Source organism: Schistocerca piceifrons, chromosome 1 (genome assembly GCF_021461385.2).
Source record: "Schistocerca piceifrons isolate TAMUIC-IGC-003096 chromosome 1, iqSchPice1.1, whole genome shotgun sequence".
NCBI lineage: Eukaryota > Metazoa > Arthropoda > Insecta > Orthoptera > Acrididae > Schistocerca > Schistocerca piceifrons.
The window spans coordinates 34,825,831-34,846,537 of record NC_060138.1 but is presented as its reverse complement, the minus strand read 5'-3'; positions in this window follow the sequence as shown (position 1 = coordinate 34,846,537).

Genomic DNA, 20,707 nt, shown 5'->3' with positions numbered 1-20,707 from the left:
AAGTATGACTTTTTTTTCATTTTGTGAAACCCAGAGTTTTACCTTTCTATGCATCAAATAAAGTTACCAATCTTTGCCCCACTTTGAATTTTTTTAAATATATGATTCATTATTTCTGCAAATCTTTCCTGACAATAATTCATTATTGGTAAGTATCATTTGTGAAATGTCTGAGGTTGCTATTTGTACTGTTGGTCAGCTCATTAACATAAAATAAGAATGACTAGAATTCCAGCACTGTCCTCTGGTCCAAGTCAGAAGCTATTCTTACTTGGTTTGATGAGTCTCCATCCAAAATTTCATACTTCATTTATCTAGTGCGTCACTTTATCAAATGATTGAATGTTCATACAGTTTTTTCTTTTTTTAAACTCATGGTCCTGAGTTCCACAGACATTATTGTGGAAGCGCCTCCCTTCCAACAGGCAGGTAATAAATTTCTTGGTTTCCCTTGTAGTGCTTGACCCAGGTTTGCTTCAACCAACAGTGCTGACCTATGGAATGCGGTGACACACACTTCCTATTTCCACATCTGTCAAAGGGTGTTAACCATCTCTCCCAACCAGTGTGAATGGTGTTGACAAAATGGAAATGGGGTGAGAGGACAGAGGCAAGTGAAAGAAGAGACTTTGTATACTGTCCAAACCTTGTCTTTGGTTGCTCCAGCACTAGTAAAGGATATAGTTTTTGCACATCTGCCTATTATTTGACACTTTATCTCCATGGTAAAACTTCTTCTCCCATAACCCTACCAAATAGTATAGTGAGAGGAGCCCTCCTCTATTCTTATTACAGTGGTTTGCAGAGTATATATGTAGACATATTGCAGTCTTTGTAATAGTGATTTACTCTCAAATTTTGTTGATTTGCATTTAAGTGATGAACTTTATTTTCTTTCAGGAAAGAAAATCTGATGGTGATAGCGATTCATCAGTCTCTCCTAGAAAGCGAAGACGAAGTGATAATGCAGGTAAGCTGTTTACACGCTACTGCAATGTCTCTGTTATGAGAATTTTGTGAAATGTGATCTACCATACTCAGCAAATGGGAAGTGATTCTCCATTACATAAGTGGCATTTGTCACCCACTTGATAATTCATATTCCTATCCCAGGAAAAAGCAAACAAAAATGTTGTTCATGGTTCATTTTGGGAATTTCTCTTAGAGCTGTCTGCATTCCTGAAATCAGAGGTCATTAGAAGTGAAAATAAATTTCTGTATTTTCTAGAATGTAAAAATTCTCTTCCATGTTTGGCATTTATTCATTACTTCATTCACCTCAAGCCACCTGTGTTAGACTATATATTTGCTGGTGGTTACTTGACACCATGCTGTTTGTTGATCTGCCCATCTAATAACATTATCTACACTCTGCAAACAACTATACAGTTCATAACAGGGGGTACGCCTCACTGCCCGTTATTAGGGTTTCTTCCCCTGTTCCATTCGTGTATGGGGTGCAAGAAGAATGATTGTTTTAATGGCTCCACGCAAGCTGTAATTAATCTAACCACCTCCTCAGAATTCCTGTGGATTTGGTATATGCGGGGTTGTAATATGTTCTGAGTGGCATAATTTGAATCCAGTTCCTAATACTTAGTAAGCACGCTTTCTTGGAATAATTCATGTCCATCTTAAAGAGTGTGCTAGCTCATTTTATTAGCAGTTCTGTGATACTCTCCCATGGATCAAACAAACCTGTGACCATTAGTGCCACCCTTCTCTGTACATGTTTAGTATCACCTGTTGGGTCCTATTTGATATGGGTCCCATACACTTCAGCAGTATTTTAGGATGGGTGATTTACAAGCAATCTCCTTTGTAGACTGACTGATTTCCCTAGTATACTACCAATAAATTGAAGTCTGTTGCGAGCTTTACCCATGACAGAACTTCAACATATTTATATGATAATATTGTATTGCTAAGTTTTTCATTTTGTGAAGTGCACAGTTTTTAATTTCTCAACATTTAAAACAAGGTGCCATTCTTTGCACCAGTTTTAAATCTCATCAGGCTGTAACTGAACATTGATGTCACTTGTGTCACACTGTACTTCTTTACTCTGAGGTGACGAAAGTTGTGGGGTAGCGATAAGCACATATAAAAATGGCATTAGTATTGCATATGCAAGGCATAAAAGGCCAGTACACTGGTGGAGCTGTCATTTGTACGAAGGTCATTCACGTTAAACAGTATCAAGCATGATTCTGGCAACATGATGGGAATTAAGACTTTGAACACGGGAGGGTAGTTAGAATTAGATTTATGGAGCACCCATTTCTGAAATTGTTAAGGAATTAAATAGCCGGCAAACTCGCACCAGGGAAGAACAGCATCTTTTATTTGTTTTTTGTGAAGATGTGAAACCTATTGAAATTCATCAATGAATGAAGGTCCAGTAAGGGGCTGCATGTTTGTCACAGCAGCAAGTCTTCGAATGTAGTAGGAAGTTCACAAATGGTGTGACTTCAGTGGAAGATGCTCCTCATCTAGGTCAGGCAGGTACAACGATTTGTGACTCCGCTGAACATTGCAGCAGTTGAAGCCATAGTGAAGTGACACTAAATGACAATGCAGCATGTTTACAGATTAATGGGTCAGTACACAACATTATGCATGATGTTCTCCAGTTTCACAAAGTGTCTGCAAGATGGGTCCCATGGCAGCTGACTCCTGAAATGAGGGAATGACATGTTGATGCTTGTGAAGATCTTCTTGAGCCCTTTGAACGAGAAGATGATGGCTTCCTTGCAAGAATCATTACTGGGGACAAAACCTGGGTTCACTTCCACCAATGGGAAACGAAGAAAGCCAGCAAGGAATGGTGCCATTCCTCATCACCAAGTGATTTCCATATGTTCAGACTACTGAAAGGCGTGATGGGAGGAAAGAAGTCCTGTTCTGATAAAGTGATGCACCATGCAGTGCATGAATGGGTTGCGTGGACTACCAAAGAATTTTTTTCTAAAGGAATTTATACACTTTGTAAGTGCTGGAGGACTTGCGTTGAGCGTGGGTGAGATTATATTGAAAAGTGATACAGCTTTGTACCATTTCTGCACAGTAAAAAATATAAAAAAATATTTAAGGTTTTCATTTGACTCAACCTCATACTTACTTTACTCATCTTTTCAGTGGTAAGCAGAGAGTGATTCTTTCCAGATGAAAGGCAAGGCCTTTCATAAAAATCAGTCATGTTGTATACCAGCTGTGCTGTAATTTCCATGTCACGTTTAACCTGAACGTGATCACCAAACAGCTGTTCAGAGACCATCTCAAATTGCCGCAAAGAGCAAAATTGACTACTCAGTTGCAGAATATGCTGCCAAGAAAGTGATACTCAGCTATTACCTCACTTCATAATCCATGGCATCAGAGTTCCCAAGCATTCTCGCCTCATCATTTCCCTCAGCTCCTATATCAGATTCCCTGACATAAGTAGAGGGTTTTGCCTTGTCATTGCTTTCAGTCTCAGAATCCTCCATGTGTCAGTCTTCACTAGCTCCTGTCCCAGACACATGTCCACCTCTGCCCATGTCCTGTGCCTTGTCTTTCTCTCTCTTCACTTTCAATTCCTCTCCAACGCAATACTTTTCTGTCCCGCACTTACTCCCATCACACTAAATTGCACACTACATGCAACTTCTTCTTTTCTGCCAATGGCTGGGCCATGTACAGGCTGTTACATTTGAATTCAGACTGCAGGAAGCATTGTTCTTTCTGTGGGAGTTCATTTTTATGTTGCCTAATGTGGACATGCAGTAATATCTCCCACAAATGCACAACTGTGATAAGAAAGGACTTCCAGTCTCTTTAAGAGTCACAGTTGCTATAATTAAAAAACTGCCTGATTCTAAGACTTATCTTGGAATCCATTCAAAGTAAAATTCTCAAACACAGTTCAAAATGAAGGTAATGCCATATACTTTTTTGTGGTAGTTTTGTGCTATTTTAAGGACTTACATATATCATAATTTTCATCATGATTAACATTTTTTCCAAAAACACAATTTTAAATGGAATAAAAAGTGTTTTATATAATTCAGCATTGATTTAAAAACAATGTTAGTAAACTTTCTATGGTACCTTCAACGAAGGGTTATAGACAAAATAAAAAGGAATCGAAATAGTGGCAAATGCTGCTGAGTGCACTATGGTGTATTACACAACCTCCATGAATCATGATGACACCATCATTGATAGACTGCTGTTCGTTTCACTGTGGGAGGATTCTGAGAAGTGGCACCTGAAGAAACGACCTTCTTTTTGTTCCCATGATCAATGACCAGATGGCATGAGAAGGAAAGAGGCTTTCCTTCTCTTTCTGTCTGGTAAGCCTCCCATTATCTGGGGTTCAGGCTGACTTTTCTGAACTCTGCGTCTTTTCCTAAATCTCTCTCTAGTCCTTATCCTTCACAACACATCCTTCCCCTTGAACACTTCTGCCAGGAGGAGGAGCCACTGGCTCCAAAAACTAGCAAAAATAATACCTTTATTGAAACTTCCTGACAGATTAAAACTGTGCGCTGGATCAAGACTCGAACTCGGGACCTTTGCCTTTCACTGAAAAGTGCTCTACCATCTGAGCTATGCAAGCATGACTGACACCCCGTTCTCACAGCTTTACTTCCGCCAGTATCTCGTCTCCAGTAAAGCTGTGAGGATGGCCTGGATTCCTGCCCTCCTCCCTCCCCTTTCCCCTACACGTTGTCTGGTTCTTTGTGCCATTTTGTTTCACCTTTCCACATGTCTTCTTCCACTGGTGTTGTCACAGTCATACTGTGGTGTGGGGACAGGGATGGGTTGGCAGCAGGGCTGGGGCATCATGATGTCTAGCACCTTAGAGATTCCACCTGCTGTCACCTTCTACAACATCCCTCATGTTCTTCAATTTCCCTACCATCTCATCATTTGTTTCATCTCTTTCTTTGCGTGTTTTCCTTTAGCATTTATTGCCCTGTGTCATTTGTGTTGTTTTTGTAACCCAAACAGACCTTCCCTGAGGTTGGATTCAAACAGCTTTTCCATTCTTCTGCTAAGAATTAGTGTTAGTATTTTGCAGCCATGAAATACTCTCACTTGTCAGTACCTGCTTTCTTTGAAAATGGAATCATTACACTCTTCTTGTAGTCTCAGGGTATTTCAGCTGTCTCGTACACCTTGCTCATCAGATGGAATAGTTCTATTTTGTCAAGGCTGCTCTCCCAAGGCTATCAGTAATTCTGATTGGATGTTGTGTACTCCAGGGACCTTGGTTTGACCCGGGTCCTTCATTGCTCTGTCAAATTCCTCCTGCTGTATCATATCTCCCATACCATCTTCTGTCTACTGTTTCCATAAAGTTGCTTACAGCTTCACCTCCTATGTATAGACCCTCTATTATACTCCTTGCAGTATTACCTTCTTTATTTAGTAGTTTCTGTCTATCTCAGTTCTTGATATTCATACAGCTGCTAATGTTACCTCCAAAGACCTCTTAAATTTTCCTGTTGGCAGTGCTTATCTCTCACCTTGTGGTATATGCTTCTAAATCCTTAAATTTGAACTCTAGCCTTTCCTGCTTAGCAATTTTATACTGCCTGTCACTCCTTTGTAGATGTCTGTGTTCACTTTTATATGCTTCATTTGCTGCATTTTTATATTTCCTTTCTTTTATCAATTAAATTCTGTTCTCTTCTGTTGTCCAAAGATTTCTACTAAGCCTTGTCTTGTTACATAACTGATCTTCTGCTGCCTTCACCATTTCATATCCCATATTCATTTGTTCTGCTGCTGCAGGGATGGGCAATAACTTTGGCTTGGAGCCATTCTTATGTAGGCAGAGGTTAGCAGAAGGTCACACCTTTTAAAATGATGGCATGCAGTAGCCCACTTTGCAGTTCAGAAAAGTTATAAATTGTTGCAAAAAATTCTGCCTTGGGAGGCCAGACAAAAACCACTAGTGGGCCACTGTTTGTCCACACCTGTTCTGTGTTCCTTTCCCCTGTCCTATTGTGTTCCTTTCCTCTGTCCTAGTCAGTAATTACCTAATGCTCCGTCCATAACTTACAATGACCTCTGGCTCTTTCAGCTTATTCACATACCATCTCCATAATTTCCTACCTTTTGCCATTTCTTCAGTTACAATCTGCGGTATATAATCAGTATATTCTGGTCAATCTGCATGTGCACCTTGATATATCTTAAAATCTGGACCCATAATTCAGTCTCTCTCTCAAAATTATATAATCAATCTGAAACCTGATGGTGTCTGCAACTCTTCAGTGTCTGTAACCTTCTTTCATGATTCTTAAACCAAGTTTTAGTGATGATTAAATTGTGGTCTGTGCAACAATCTACCAGGCAGCTTCCTCTTTCATTTCTTTCCCTAGTTCACATTTTCCTTCTATTTTTCCTACTGTTGTATTCCCATCCACCATCACAATTAAATTTCTGTATCACTTAACTGTCCAAATAAGTTCGTTTGTTTCACCACACATTTCTTCAATTGCTCCATCTGCAGAGCTAGTGGGATTGTAAGCTTCGGATACAGCAATGGGTTTTGGCTTCATGTATCTTGTCTACAGTAATCTGTTAACAATGTTGTTCATAGTGGCTTGCTTGAATTGTTGTTTGTTGTTTTCTTATTCATTATTACATCTACTCCTACATTACTTTATTTGATTTATATTTCCAGCCCTGTATTCATCTGGCTAGAAGTTCTGTTCCTCTCGCCACTGAACTTCAATAATTCCCATTATATTCTAATTTTAAGCTATACATTTATTTCCTTAAATTTTCAGGCATCCCTCCCAGCTTAGGGACACAATTTACCATCCTCCAACATGTAGAATATCAGTTGTGTTTCTCCTGACAACATTCTCCAGAGCAGTCCCTACTTAGAAATCCACATGGGGGATCATTTACATGTGTGGGATGTTTTACTCAAGAAGATGCCATCGTTTAACTGTAGAGTAAAGTTGCATGGCCTAAGGACAAATTACGGCTGTAGTTTCCTTTTGCATGACGCTGTTCACTGTACCAGCACTGCAAGGCCATGTAAGTTGGTGTCACAAGGCCAGAACAGTCACTTGCCCAGACTGTTGCACCTTCAAATACCAAAAAGGGTGCTGCACTCCCCTTCAGCAACCACACTTTCGTCTAATCTCTGAGCAAATACTCCTTCGTGGTTGCATCTATGGTACGGCTGCCTGATACCACTGAGGCATGCAAAATCCCAAAGAAAATGTACTTGGCGACTCTTAGAATGGATCATGTTTGTTTTGTCACACACACACACACACACACACACACACACACACACACACACACACACACACACACACACACACACACACACACACACACACACACACTTATGTTCATTCAGGTGGACACAAGAAAGTCTTTTCATTGTGCCTGTCTGCAGCTCAACAAGTCATCTTTATGGTGGATAGCAATCCATCTTCTTCAGAATATTGTTAATATTCCAACTTGGGTTTTCTGCTGTTCAATTAGTGCCATTTTATTCCATGATGAGACATACTTAGTTTGTCTTTCATTTGTCATGTATTTTTGCCTAAATTTTGACAGTATCTCAAAATTGATCAGTTTTTTTCCCCGATGATCAGGAGCCCAACATCCAGCCAGAGAGCAGACTGGTGGTGAGAGAGGAGAGGAAGAAGAAAAAGAAGAATTAGGAGAAAAAGAAGCAGTAATGGTGAGTTTTGTCAATAGCATATGGTTACCCCCACAATCATTCCTGTTTTCCTTTCAGGGCACTCAGTTTTCATGTGCATGGAGGTCCAAGTGATGACAATAGACCTTCATTTTGTGTGCTGATATCCATTTCTCTAACTATTTTTTTCATCTGAGACTAAATGTCCCCCTGCAGAAGTGCATTATTTCTGGTAAGTCACAACTTATGTCATCAATTAATTTCCTTTCTACATACACCACCCACCTTCTGAACTAATAGTGGTGTTCAATATGTGTTTTTGTACACTAGTAACTACAAACTACAGTCCCTGCCAAATGTATGCAGCACATTTACTGTGGTGTGGCTCATTGTGCTACCTCCAAGTTATTTGCCAGCACTACGCCATTGTGACATTTGCCTGCTTTATTTCTTCTTTGATAGTTCTTGGAGTCAAAGTATTGTGTTGTTATACTGGCTGAGAAATTGGGGATGGAAGTTCAACACTGAGCACTGTAAATGATGTAGCCTACAGTTGCACAGTTGCCTTTCACAGTGCACTGTTCACAACCCCCTAATATTACACAGTTCATATGTCCAGTTTGCTATTGGTTAACTTTTGATAAGCTTCATTAATAGTTTGCAGGCAGACATCAGCATACTGCTACAATAGTTCACCACTGAACATCTATGAGCAGTAAAAACCCAACCACACAGTTCATGCAGAATAATATGGTATGTGTGACACTATTGAACAGACACTGTCATTATTTTAACACATGCCTATTTGTGTTGCACTAATTTCATGGTTAAGATAATGCATTGTTGTTGATCTAACCAATATAAGTGTCTCGTTTAAAAATCGGCCATGGTCTGATTGTCTCGGGACTAAAAATCAGGTCTTTATATATCCTCACAATAATAGATACTATAAGTATACTTAGTTTGATGTTTGTTACAGAAATGACAATTAAAACCTAACTCATTCAATTAACTGAGTCTATTCAAAAATTCCACCATTTTTAACAATTTCTTCTACCAGAAAGGTCAGGCCAAATTATTTTTTATATAATGAAATTAACAGAAATAATTATAGAAACAATACTTTTGGCAAACCTGGTAATTGCTTGGGAAACAATTAAGGGCTGGCTTTGCTAATATGTTATCGAATGATGACTGAGACACATCAGTATACCAGGAATGAGTTCACTGACCAACTTACTGAGGAAATGGGTAAGAGTGAATTAATAGATGTCAGAATAGTTGGTACTGACATAAGAAACAAGGAAGCTTGTAATTCTGAAGGCTTGGGATAGGGATTGCTAAACTTCTACTGCTCCTTATAGTTTGAGAATGGATGCAAAAACCACTACCAACCTTTGTGGAAAATATGTTATCACTTTATGCAGATTGGAATGTCCACACTGGGTTTGCTCTTGATTTTATCTTACAGTGAGAGAACACTCCTCACCCTGGCTCATACATTGACAAGTTATTCTATTGTGTCTGACCCGAGGGGAGAGACCACAATAGGTCCTTGTGGGTTCTCTGTCTGGAACTTCCCTACACAGCAGACACTCACAAACAGTATCCCAGTTTCATAAAAAATTAACTTTTGTTTAAGGAAAAATAAATCAAGAGAGCATGTTAAATATCAGGATATTTGTACCTACCTGATATTAGTCAATTAATGAATTACAGTAACTTTATTGTGCATGTTGTTACCTGAAACAAATCTGAACAAGTCTCATGTAGGGATTTTGTACTGTTTGATGTTCAATGGTAGATTTGACCACTGTTTTCTTCCAAGATCTCAATTCCAGCTGTCCTCAGGCAGTGTGTCAGTCAACCTGTTGCCCACTCTCTATGGACCACGATTTCTCAGTCAGCATGTGAGCCCCATAGCCTTTGATTTGGGCACCACCTGAAACAGTATCCTCAACAACAGAGTTCTTCAAATAATCATTATTTCTTCTGTTGTAAGAAGAAAGTAACCCTGGCAAAGTTTTCCAGTTTTGTGGTAATTCTTCCTGTCTATTCTTCATTAATACAGAATGCCAAAGGAAAATGTTGCACCTCAGAAGAATGTTGTTATTGCCAAGTTACTACTGTTTGTAATATTCCACAGATGCTGCAAATGCTCAGTTGTTTTAAATTGCATTTTCACTGTATTTACTTTTACTTCCATCAATGAAATCTGTGTATACACACTCAGCAATACTTCCATGAATGGCACTATCTACTAAAAGAAGTCCTTTGGTATATTTATCACATTAGAAACTTTTATCTCAGATGGACATTATCTTTTACACTAGAAAATACTGGAAAATTGCTTTTTAACAAATTAACCATGTACTGGTAACTAATTTTTCACTCAACTGCAGTTATCATTGTCCAGTCCCCAAAACTGTTTCAGCTTAACTTCAGTTATTCTTTCATATTAAATGTTTTTTGAACACCAAAATTCTGATACTAATACTGCTGATTTTGAGGTGACAGGGAAATGTACAGTAAGAGGGAAAAAATGCAACAGTAATGGCAGGTTGCCCAGTTATGTTCAGAGATTTCTTTTAAATCACTGATTTTGTTTGTTGTGACCCATGAAGCAGTGTGTCAAACAGTCAAGAAGGCCAGTGGAGAAATAGCAGGTAAGCAGCTGTTAGTATATCACTTGGCAGTGAATTGACATTGCTTATTTCCCTTATGATGGTTGTAGAGGTATTACAGGCAAAGTTTAAACAGATTGCTAGTTGTGCTCTGGAGAAATAGGTGCCTATTAAGTGAATTAAGGTTGGGAATGACCTACTGGGCTTTAATAACGAAATCAGGAAAATACTGAAGCAAAGATTAGTCGAAAGATTCATGTGTCTATGAAAAGATGTGTGTGTGAAGTGTGCAACTACTACCACAGTCACATTGTAGCAAAAAAGATGTCAGGGGATCTAAGAAAATACTGGTTCTATGTAAAATCAGTGTCTAGGGTTAAAGCTTCTTTGCAGTCATTCATTGACCAGTTCGGTGTGGCAGTGTAAGATAGCAAAATAAAAGCTGAAATTTTGAATTTTGTGTTGAAGAAAGCATTCATGCAGTAGAATTGTACAAACACACCATTGCTTGATCATCACACAATGTCCCATATGGATAACATAGTAATAAGCATCCCAAGTGTAGATAAACAACTGAAAGGGTTGAAAACAAAGAAGTCATCAGGTCGAGGTTGAATCCCAATTTGGTTTTACAAAGAGTATATTATGGAATTGGCACTTTGCTTAGCTTAGCTATGATTTGTCATGAATTTTTCGCTTAGTTCAAAGTCCCAAGTGACTGGCAAACAGCACAGGTGACTCTTTTATATATACGGGGTGAAAGAATGGATCCACAAAATTACAGACTAATATCCTTATCAGTTTGATGCAGAATCCATGAACACATTCTCAATTCAAATATCATGAACTTTCTTGAGACTGAGAAGCTTATGTCAACAAATCAGCATGATATTTAGAAAGCATTGCTCGTTTTAAATGTCACAGTATATTGTGTGAGAAAAGGGAACATGAACTATGGATGATGAAGGCCAGAAAACAGTTGACAAATTAATATTGTTCTTCTTAAAAATGTATGCTTTTAATTTCAACTCTCATTATTTACAGATGTAGCTCATGGAAGATACTTAATATAACAACGAACACAATTCATTTGTAAAGTTTGACACAAAAATGCTTTGTGTGTTAACAGTGGAAACATTTTGACTCTGTAATTCAGTGTTGTAACATTATGACTGATCTGGATATCCACTCAAAATTCACATTGTGGCACTGCACTACTGACAATGCCAGTGTCATCAAACTTTTTATCTTCAAAGAATTAATATCATCTTCAATGATACTAAGCTCAAGTACCACTGATCCAGTCATAAGTGTTTCCTCCCTCACTGCACAAATTTATCTCTGATGATGCTTGAAAGTCAAAATGTGTAACATCACAACTGTTGGATGATGTGGTTGTTTGTTGTTGTGGTCTTCAGTCATGAGACTGGTTTGATGCAGCTCTCCACGCTACTCTGTCCTGTGCAAGCTGCTTCATCTCCCAGTACGTACTCCAGCAGCTTACATCCTTCTGAATCTGCTTAGTGTATTCATCTCTTGGTCTCCCTCTACGATTTTTACCCTCCATGCTGCCCTCCAATACTAAATTTGTGATGCCTTGATGCCTCAGAACATGTCCTACCAACTGATCCCTTCTTCTAGTAAAGTTGTGCCACAAGCTCCTCTTCTCCCCAATTCTATTCAATACCTCCTCATTAGTTATGTGATCTACCCATCTAATCTTCAGCATTCTTCTGTAGCACCGCATTTCGAAAGCTTCTATTCTCTTCTTGTCCAAACTATTTACCATCCATGTTTCACTTCCATACATGGCTACACTCCACATAAATACTTTCACAAATGACTTCCTGACACTTAAATCTATACTCAATGTTAACAAATTTCTCTTTTTCAGAAACACTTTCCTTGCCATTGCCAGTCTACATTTTGTATCCTCTCTACTTTGACCATCATCAGTTATTTTGCTCCCCAAATAGCAAAACTCCTTTACTACTTTAAGTGTCTCATTTCCTAATCTAATTCCCTCAGCATCACCCGATTTAATTCGACTACATTCCATTATCCTCGATTTGCTTTTGTTGATGTCCATCTTATACCCTCCTTTCATGACACTGTCCATTCTGTTCAACTGCTCTTCCAAGTCCTTGGCTGTCTCTGACAGAATTACAATGTCATCATTGAACCTCATAGTTTTTATTTCTTCTCCACAGATTTTAATACCTACTCTTTTTTTTAGTTTTCTTTAGTTTCCTTTACTACTTGATCAATATATATAGATTAAATAACATTGAGGAGAGGCTACAACCCTGTCTCACTCCCTTCCCAACCACTGCTCCCCTTACGTGCCTCTCAACTCTCATAACTGCCACGTGGTTTCTGTACAAATTGTAAATAGCCTTTTGCTCCCTGTACTTTACCCCTGCCACATTTAGAATCTAATAACAGATATTTAATAACAATATTGTCACCAATAGAGAGGGGCTAAGTAATATTTTTAATGACTACTTCATACACATTGCAGAATCTGACTTCTGTACTACACATAAAGTAAATGTTGGAAATCACACCAAGGCGAGGCCCACGAGAAAGAGGCCATGGCACGTACATCCCGAAGGTAGGCCGAGCTCGCTCAACTTGGCACACAAACTGCATTTATATACCTATTAACTAGTAACTAGATGTGTATGTATAAACATGAATTACATCTTCTACTGGAAGTAACTACTATGAAGTCTTACTGTTACTAGTCCTACAATGATAGTAAGTCCACAAGGTTACTGATAATTTGTTATGGCTGTAATGCGATATAATAAAATTAAAATCATGCCTAAATTATTATCTGTTGCATAAGGCTCTACATCTTGTATGAAATGAGGACTGTTAATCAGATGAGACTAAATGCTATAAACAAACCGTTTTGCTGTTTATGATGAGAATTGATATTCAATTTCACTGTATGACGAGTAATAAGTGAGACCTCACAATAGCAGATTCCAGTAGAAAATGCAATTCTCGTTAGTACACATACACCCAGTTGAGAGCTAACATGTCTAAAAATACAGTTTGTCTGCTGAGTTGAGTGAGTGAGGGCACTCAGGCCTACATTAGTGATTTCTGTGCAGCGGCCTGTCTCTCTCATGGGCCTCGACTGAGGTCAACTCAAAGTTAGTTCTCTTTGCTGATGATACAAGTATAGTAATCACACCTGACAAACAAGAATTAACTGATGAAATTGTCGATAATGTCTGTCAGAAAATTACTAAGTGTTTCCTTGTAAACGGACTCTCACTGAATTTTGATAAGACACAGTACATACAGTTCCGTACAGTAAATGGTATGATGCCATTAATAAATATAGACCTTAATCAGAAGCATATAGCTAAGGTAGACTATTCAAAATTTTTAGGTGTGTCCATTGATGATAGATTTTATTGGAAGAAACACATTGATGATCTGCTGAAACGTTTGAGTTCAGCTACTTGTGCAATAAGGGTCATTTCAAATTTTGGTGATAAACATCTTAGTAAATTAGCTTACTACACCTATTTTCACTTATTGCTTGAATATGGCATCATATTTTGGGGTAATTCATCACTGAGGAATAAAGTATTTATTGCACCAAAGCTTGTAATCAGAATAATAGCTGGAGTCCACCCAAGATCATCCTGCAGATATTTATTTAAGGATCTAGGGATATTCACAGTAGCTTCTCAGTATATATACTCTTAAGAAATTTGTTATTAACAACCAAACACAATTCAAAAGTAATAGCAGTGTGCATAACTACAATACTAGGAGAAAGGATGATCTTCACTATTGAAGATTAAATCTAACTTCGGCACAGAAAGGGGTGAATTACACTGCCACTAAAGTCTTTGGTCACTTACCAAATAGTATCAAAAGTCTGACAGATAACCAACAAGTATTTAAGAAGTAATTAAAAGAATTTCTGAAACACAACTCCTTCTACTTCATAGAGGAATTTTTAGATATAAATTAAGAAAAAAGAAAAAAAAACAAATAAAAAAATTATAAAAAAATAAAAAAAAAATAAAAAAATATATAAGTTGTTATATTAACTTAATTATTTCATGTATTGGAAAATCATTACGAAATATTGTATTCATGATTCATGGAACTAGTATTAATCTAATCTAAACCTGATCAACTCCCTGAACTTTAATTCAAGCACACTTTGCAGCTCATCAGAGAATGTAAAAACATGAAATCTGCTGGCTGGGATGAAATTTCTCCATTTTTACTTATGCAGTGCCAATATAATCTAGCATATCATTTGATGGCTCTAGTTGTGAGGAGTGGTCTGTGATAGACTAAAATCACCCATCATTAAACCTCCCCACAGAAAAGGTGATAAACAGTTAGTAGAAAATTAGACCACTCACTTCAACTTCTGTTTTTAGTAAGTCAATCAACAAAATCATTCTGAAATGTGTTAGAGTAGTATAATATGCACAAACATCTGAGAGATTTTCAGCAGGACTTTGCAAGTGGTCGCAGGACCATGACAGCAGCACTACAATTTATGCTGAAATTTCTTGAGAAAATCAATGAAGGCATGCAAGGAGCTTGGGTTTTCCTAGATCTATCACAGACTTTTGATAGGGTTGATAAAGAGGTACTCTGGTCAAAACTGGCCAGAGATGGCATCAGTGGAAAACTTTTGCACCTTAATACATCATATTAGAAAACAGAAGACTGTGTACCAAAATCCCACACAATAATGGAGAAACATTAAAAAGCTACACATCAAGGGCCAGGAATATTAAATTCTGTGATCATGAGGGATTGATAATTGATGTCCTCCTTTGTGTAAGATATGCCAGTGAGTTCCCAAATAAATTCAAAACTAGTATCTTCATTACAATGTATGCAGATGACGGTTCAGAATTTATTGAGGAAATTGTGTGTGTAATCTTGTCATGAAGGTAAAAAATTTTATAGATATGGCAAAGTCACAGTTAGGAAATAAAATTATAAGTCAATTTACAAAAAAGAAGTATAATTTCCTTCAATGTTGGGTACTTGCAAAATTGTACCAATTGTCAAGATATAATGTGTTAGGGAAAATCTGCAGTGAGTGTAAGTTTGTAGGTATATGTGTAGACAGAAAACGGTTATGGACACAAGAAGTTGGCAATGTGTGTTTGTTAGACTAATATCCAGCTTACATGTTTCAAGAAGAATAACTCCATATGTCAACACCCAACAATGAGGGTAGGCCTAATGCATTTCAGTTTAATGCAGCGCTTTCTTCCAAATGCTTCAGTATTATTGGTTGGGGCTTCAATACCTCATTTGGGCAGAGTTTTTAAGCTGCACAAATGAGCTTTGAGAATATTAGGTAAGAAAGATGAAAGAACATCTTTCAGGGAATTAATAGATTTTAAAATAATGACTGTCTGTTCTATGTTTGTATTTGAAGCAATAGTACTGGCTGTAGAAGACAAGAAATATACATGTCATAAAACAGAAAGTCATGAACAAAACTCTGTACGAGTAGAATATTACCATGTGGCAGACAAAGGCTGAAAAAGAATTGCAAATGGTCCATACACTAAAGGACCAAATATTTCAATGCCTGTATTTACTCGAATCTAAGCCGCACTCGAATCTAAGCCGCACCTGAAAAATGAGACTCGAAATCAAGGACAAAAAAATTCCCGAATCTAAGCCGCACCTGTAATTTGGGACTCAAAATTCAAGGGGAGAGAAAAGTTTTAGGCCAAGCAGTTAAGCTTTACCAGGTAGCCATTGCTATGCGTCAGGCGTTCCGTCCGTATTTATACGAGTACCCTTCCTTTTTCACGTGCTCCATCTGGTTTGAATCGATTGCTTATTTTGCTTTGATCTGATAAGTTCTGACTTCTTTGTTATAGGTGTTCATGTCACTCTAAGCAGAAAATGCATTACTGTACTGTGTCATGCATTGTTTGTCGCATTCTGATAGTGCGTGTTTACGGCCTGTCGCCGCTCGCGCCACGGCTTGCTTTTGTGCGCGCTACCGCCGCTTTTTTAAAAAGAGGAATCGTCTCATTAGCGAAACAATGGCAAGAGACTGCTATTTGTTGTTACATACAGTGCTGCTTTCTTTGATAATGATCAACAAGAACCAAATAATAGACTGTGTATGATAGAACATGTTCTGTACGAGAGTTAGGCGAAAATTTTTCTCCGTTTGAAAATCTTTGCGGCCGCTTCTTTAGTACATCAAATTATGCACAGAAATTAGTCATCTTAGAGTTAAAAATCTAGTCAGTAGGCGTGCTTCATTTCTGATTGTATCACTATTAGGCATAAGAATAATACGAATATAAACATGACATGATGGTATATTCTTCCGCGTTTGCTGTTGTCTCACTCTAGTTTCATAGTTTATTAGGCAGACAGGATTTAAATGAGATAGCAGCAAACGTGAAAGAATACATGGCAAAATGTTTATATTCGTATTATTCTTATGGTGAAGAGAATACTGCATGTGATTCACATTTCATCAGGTTCCTATTAGCAACCATCTCTTCTCACAGGTAGGAAAAAACTCAGAACGTAGAGTTGGCCATGTTGACAAACATCCTAAACAGCCTTGCTAGTCGGATTTTCGTAGTACATTGAAATTCTGCTACATTCGAAGATGAACAATACGGAATTTGTATTTACTTTGTTGGATAATGTATGAAAATGCAGTGGTCGAAACTCGGGGCGGAGAAAAGAAGCTCGTCTTCCACCTTTTTTTTTTTTTTTTTTTTTTTTTTTTTTTTACTGACACAGAGGTTTTGGCGCCAGTATTTATCTTTGTGTCTACAAAGCATGCCTGTGTAGCGCTACATATATTAGAAAGCAGAAGTTAGTTGTAGTGGCACCTACCAACATTTTTCAGAACTTCCGCTTGCTTTGCACTCGATTCTAAGCTGCAGGTGGTTTTTTGGATTACAAAAACCGGAAAAAAAGTGCGGCTTAGATTCGAGTAAATACGGTAACTACTCAAAAATTCTAAATGCATTGAAAATCATAGCTCACTGAGCAATGCTACTAGAGCCTACCTTAGACACAAAAATTTAATATATTATTATGTAAAATAATTTAGTGTATACTTCAGTACCTTTTATAACATAGATTGTATACTGCTGTGTTTGTTGTACTACCAAATGCAATGCATGTGATCAGATGTTTCACACAAATAAATTACAAATTTTCCAGCAATGGAACATCAGCTGTTTTAAAATGTACTACATTTTTTCCCAGGCATATCAGTCTTATCCACTGGTGCGTCATCAAAGTTTTCAAAACCTTATCTCTTATCTTGCTACTGTGTCATCACTGAAATTACTTTCTGATATACCTCATCTTACTTCATTTGAGAAAGTCAGAAGGATATTTGATGTCCCTTGCCCAACACTAACTCTGCCATCCATAAATGATACTTTTATCTTTAGTTTCACTTACTGTGATACGCAGCAGTTCCCACATTATATACATTATGAATCACTTGGTCCCAAGAGGATTTAAACTTCTCCAAAGTTACAGTTTTCATTGTTTTGACATTATCTGTGGTATGTAATTCTTCACTGTGTCCACATAATATTTGACTTTGTATGAAGATTGAACTTCAGATGTTTCAGTATGGTGAATGATTTTGTGTTTTAGTAATTTCTCCAAATTGCACGCAGAAACTCAATACCCTCAGATTTTTTAGCAGCACTACCTGGAGCCCCAACAGCACAGCTCTCCTACAATTTTGCAGAGCTTTGGTTTTATCCCACCTGATCTATGGATGTTGCTTGTGAGTCAATACCACATCAATACTGAGTTTGTTAGACCCTATCCACTTCGATGGTGTGCAGTTGGCAGCTGGCGCTTTCTGTGAAGAGTCCCACATGCAAAATACTGCTAGAAATTGGTATCCCACAATTGAGGGTCAAGTGCCAGCAACTCTTGGTGAAGAATTCAATCTAAATTTGCCACATGCCTAAACATCTATGTTAGTCAACTCTGTTTCACAACTACCTGTTCATACTCATTCTGAATCCTCCAAAAATGGTTAGACTAGTTTAGATACGATTGAAAACAGTATGCGCGGACCGGGCCCCACTTGTCTGTGTACGTAATTCCTTCTCAGCATCTCCTGCGATATGCCTCCAGCCTTATGATTCAAGTGGATCTCTTTTGTGGCCATAAGAAAAATGCAGATGCACCACCCTCAGGTAACTGGTGTTCAGTTCCTCACAACTATCCTAATTCGACGAGCATGTACATGGACAGACTGAAAGTTAATGGCAGGTTTGGTTGTGCTTTTTCATATGCAAAATGTATTTTCTGCTTCACGCATACAGTGTACACACTGGAGAGTTGGTCATGGCCAGGCTCTGCAGTTTATTGAAAAAATCACCACAAAGGACAACTGGTTTGTAGGAACTACGTGAACTGCTTACAAAGGACATATCACCCTGTGTACATTTCAGAAGTGAACATCCAAGGCTTAGTAGATGACCCACAGAGCTACAGAATACTAACATTCATCTGGACACAGGGCAATGTGGTTTTTCTGTGAAATGAACTGACAAATTGGCTAAAGAGGCAACCGCAAGAGGCAAGCTTGAATATGTGTACTGGAGAGAGAGAGAGAGAGACCTAAGATCTCAGCTGCAACATAACATTTTGAAAGCCTAGGATATGAATGGCAGACTACAACAACCCTCAGCAAGCTGAGAATAACTGAAGGGACCGCTGTGGTAGGGGATATGTCACTCCTGGCCACTCAGAAAGGTGCAATTTTACTGTTGACTGCATAGTGACCTCTACACAGTTTCCCACAGGTTCCTTATTAATAGAGGACACCCCTTGATGCAGCTGTGCTGATCATCTTATGCCAACTCATATTTCTGTAGAATCTGCCCTGCGAGTTGATGTGAGATGAGCCATCAACTTGTCTACCACACTACCCGAAATATGTGGGATGATGAGATAGTAGCTAAGCCAGCCATACATTTCCTGAAGGAAGGTGGATTTTACAGTACACACTTTACATATGATGCATATTGTAGACGCATTTCAAATTTTCATTATTTAATTATTTCCTTGTTGTGGGTGCCAGTGTACCCCCTAGTTCTCTGGTTGCCTCAGTCCAGTTATGCCCTGCTCACCATAGTGATTTGCCTGGACAAAATGTGAAGAAGCCTTAAAATTGTACAGAGAAACTGCTCTAGCAGCTTCCGTATTACGTGCTTAAATGTGCCAACAATGGAGAATTCATCCATTGATGGTAGCTCTGTTGAGCTTTGAAGAAGCCTTAAAATTGTACAGAGAAACTGCTCTAGCAGCTTCCGTATTACGTGCTTAAATGTGCCAACATTGGAGAATTCATCCATTGATGGTAGCTCTGTTGAGCTTCACTCTTACACATTAACTTTGAGCCCTCAGTTTTGATGTCATGTTTCCCTTTCTATATTCTGCAAACCACTATGAGGTGCACGGCAGAGGGTACACCCCATTTTACCCATTATTAAGGTATCTTCCTGTTCCATCCATGTATCGAATGTGAGAAGAAAGATTGTGGGAATGCCTCTGAGCATGTGATAATTGTCATCTTATCCTCACAACCCCTGTTTGAACAGTACATAGATGTTAGTAGTATATTCGTAGAGTAACCATTTAAAGCTGGTTCTCGCAACTTTGTTAATAGTCTATCTCAGGGTAGTTTGTCTGCTTTAAAAGTTTGCCATTTCAGTTCCTTCAGTATCTCTGACACTCCCTCATGAATTAAACAAACCTGTGACCATTTGTGCTGCCGTTCTCTGTATACTTTCAATATCCCCTGTTAGTCCCATCTGGTATAAGTCACACACACCTGAACAGTATTCTTGAATTGATTGCACGAGTGATTTGTAAGCAGTATGTTTTGTAGAGTGATTGCACGTCTCCAGTATTCTTCCATTAAACTGAAGTCTACCACCTACTTCACCCTCTGATCATTCCATTTCATACCCCAACAAAGTGTTACATGCAGGTATTTGTATAAGTTGGCTGATTCTAGTTGTGACTCATTGATATTGTCATCCAAGAATACCATGTTTTCTCGTTTTGTAAAGTGCAAAATTGTACATTTGTGAACATTTAGAGCAATTTGTCAATCTCTGCACCATGTTGAAAACTTGTCAGGATCTGACTGAATATTTCTGCAGCTTCTCTCAGATAGTGCTTCATTATAGATAACTGCATCTTATGGAAAAAGCCGGGTTTTACTATCAATGTTGCCTGTGAGGTCATTAATATACAGTAAGAACAGCCAGGGTCCCAACACACTACCCTGGGGCACACCCCAAGTTACTTCTACATCTGATGATGTGTCTCCACCCAAGGTAACATGCTGTGCCATTCCTACCAAAAAGTCCTCAATACAGTCAAAAAT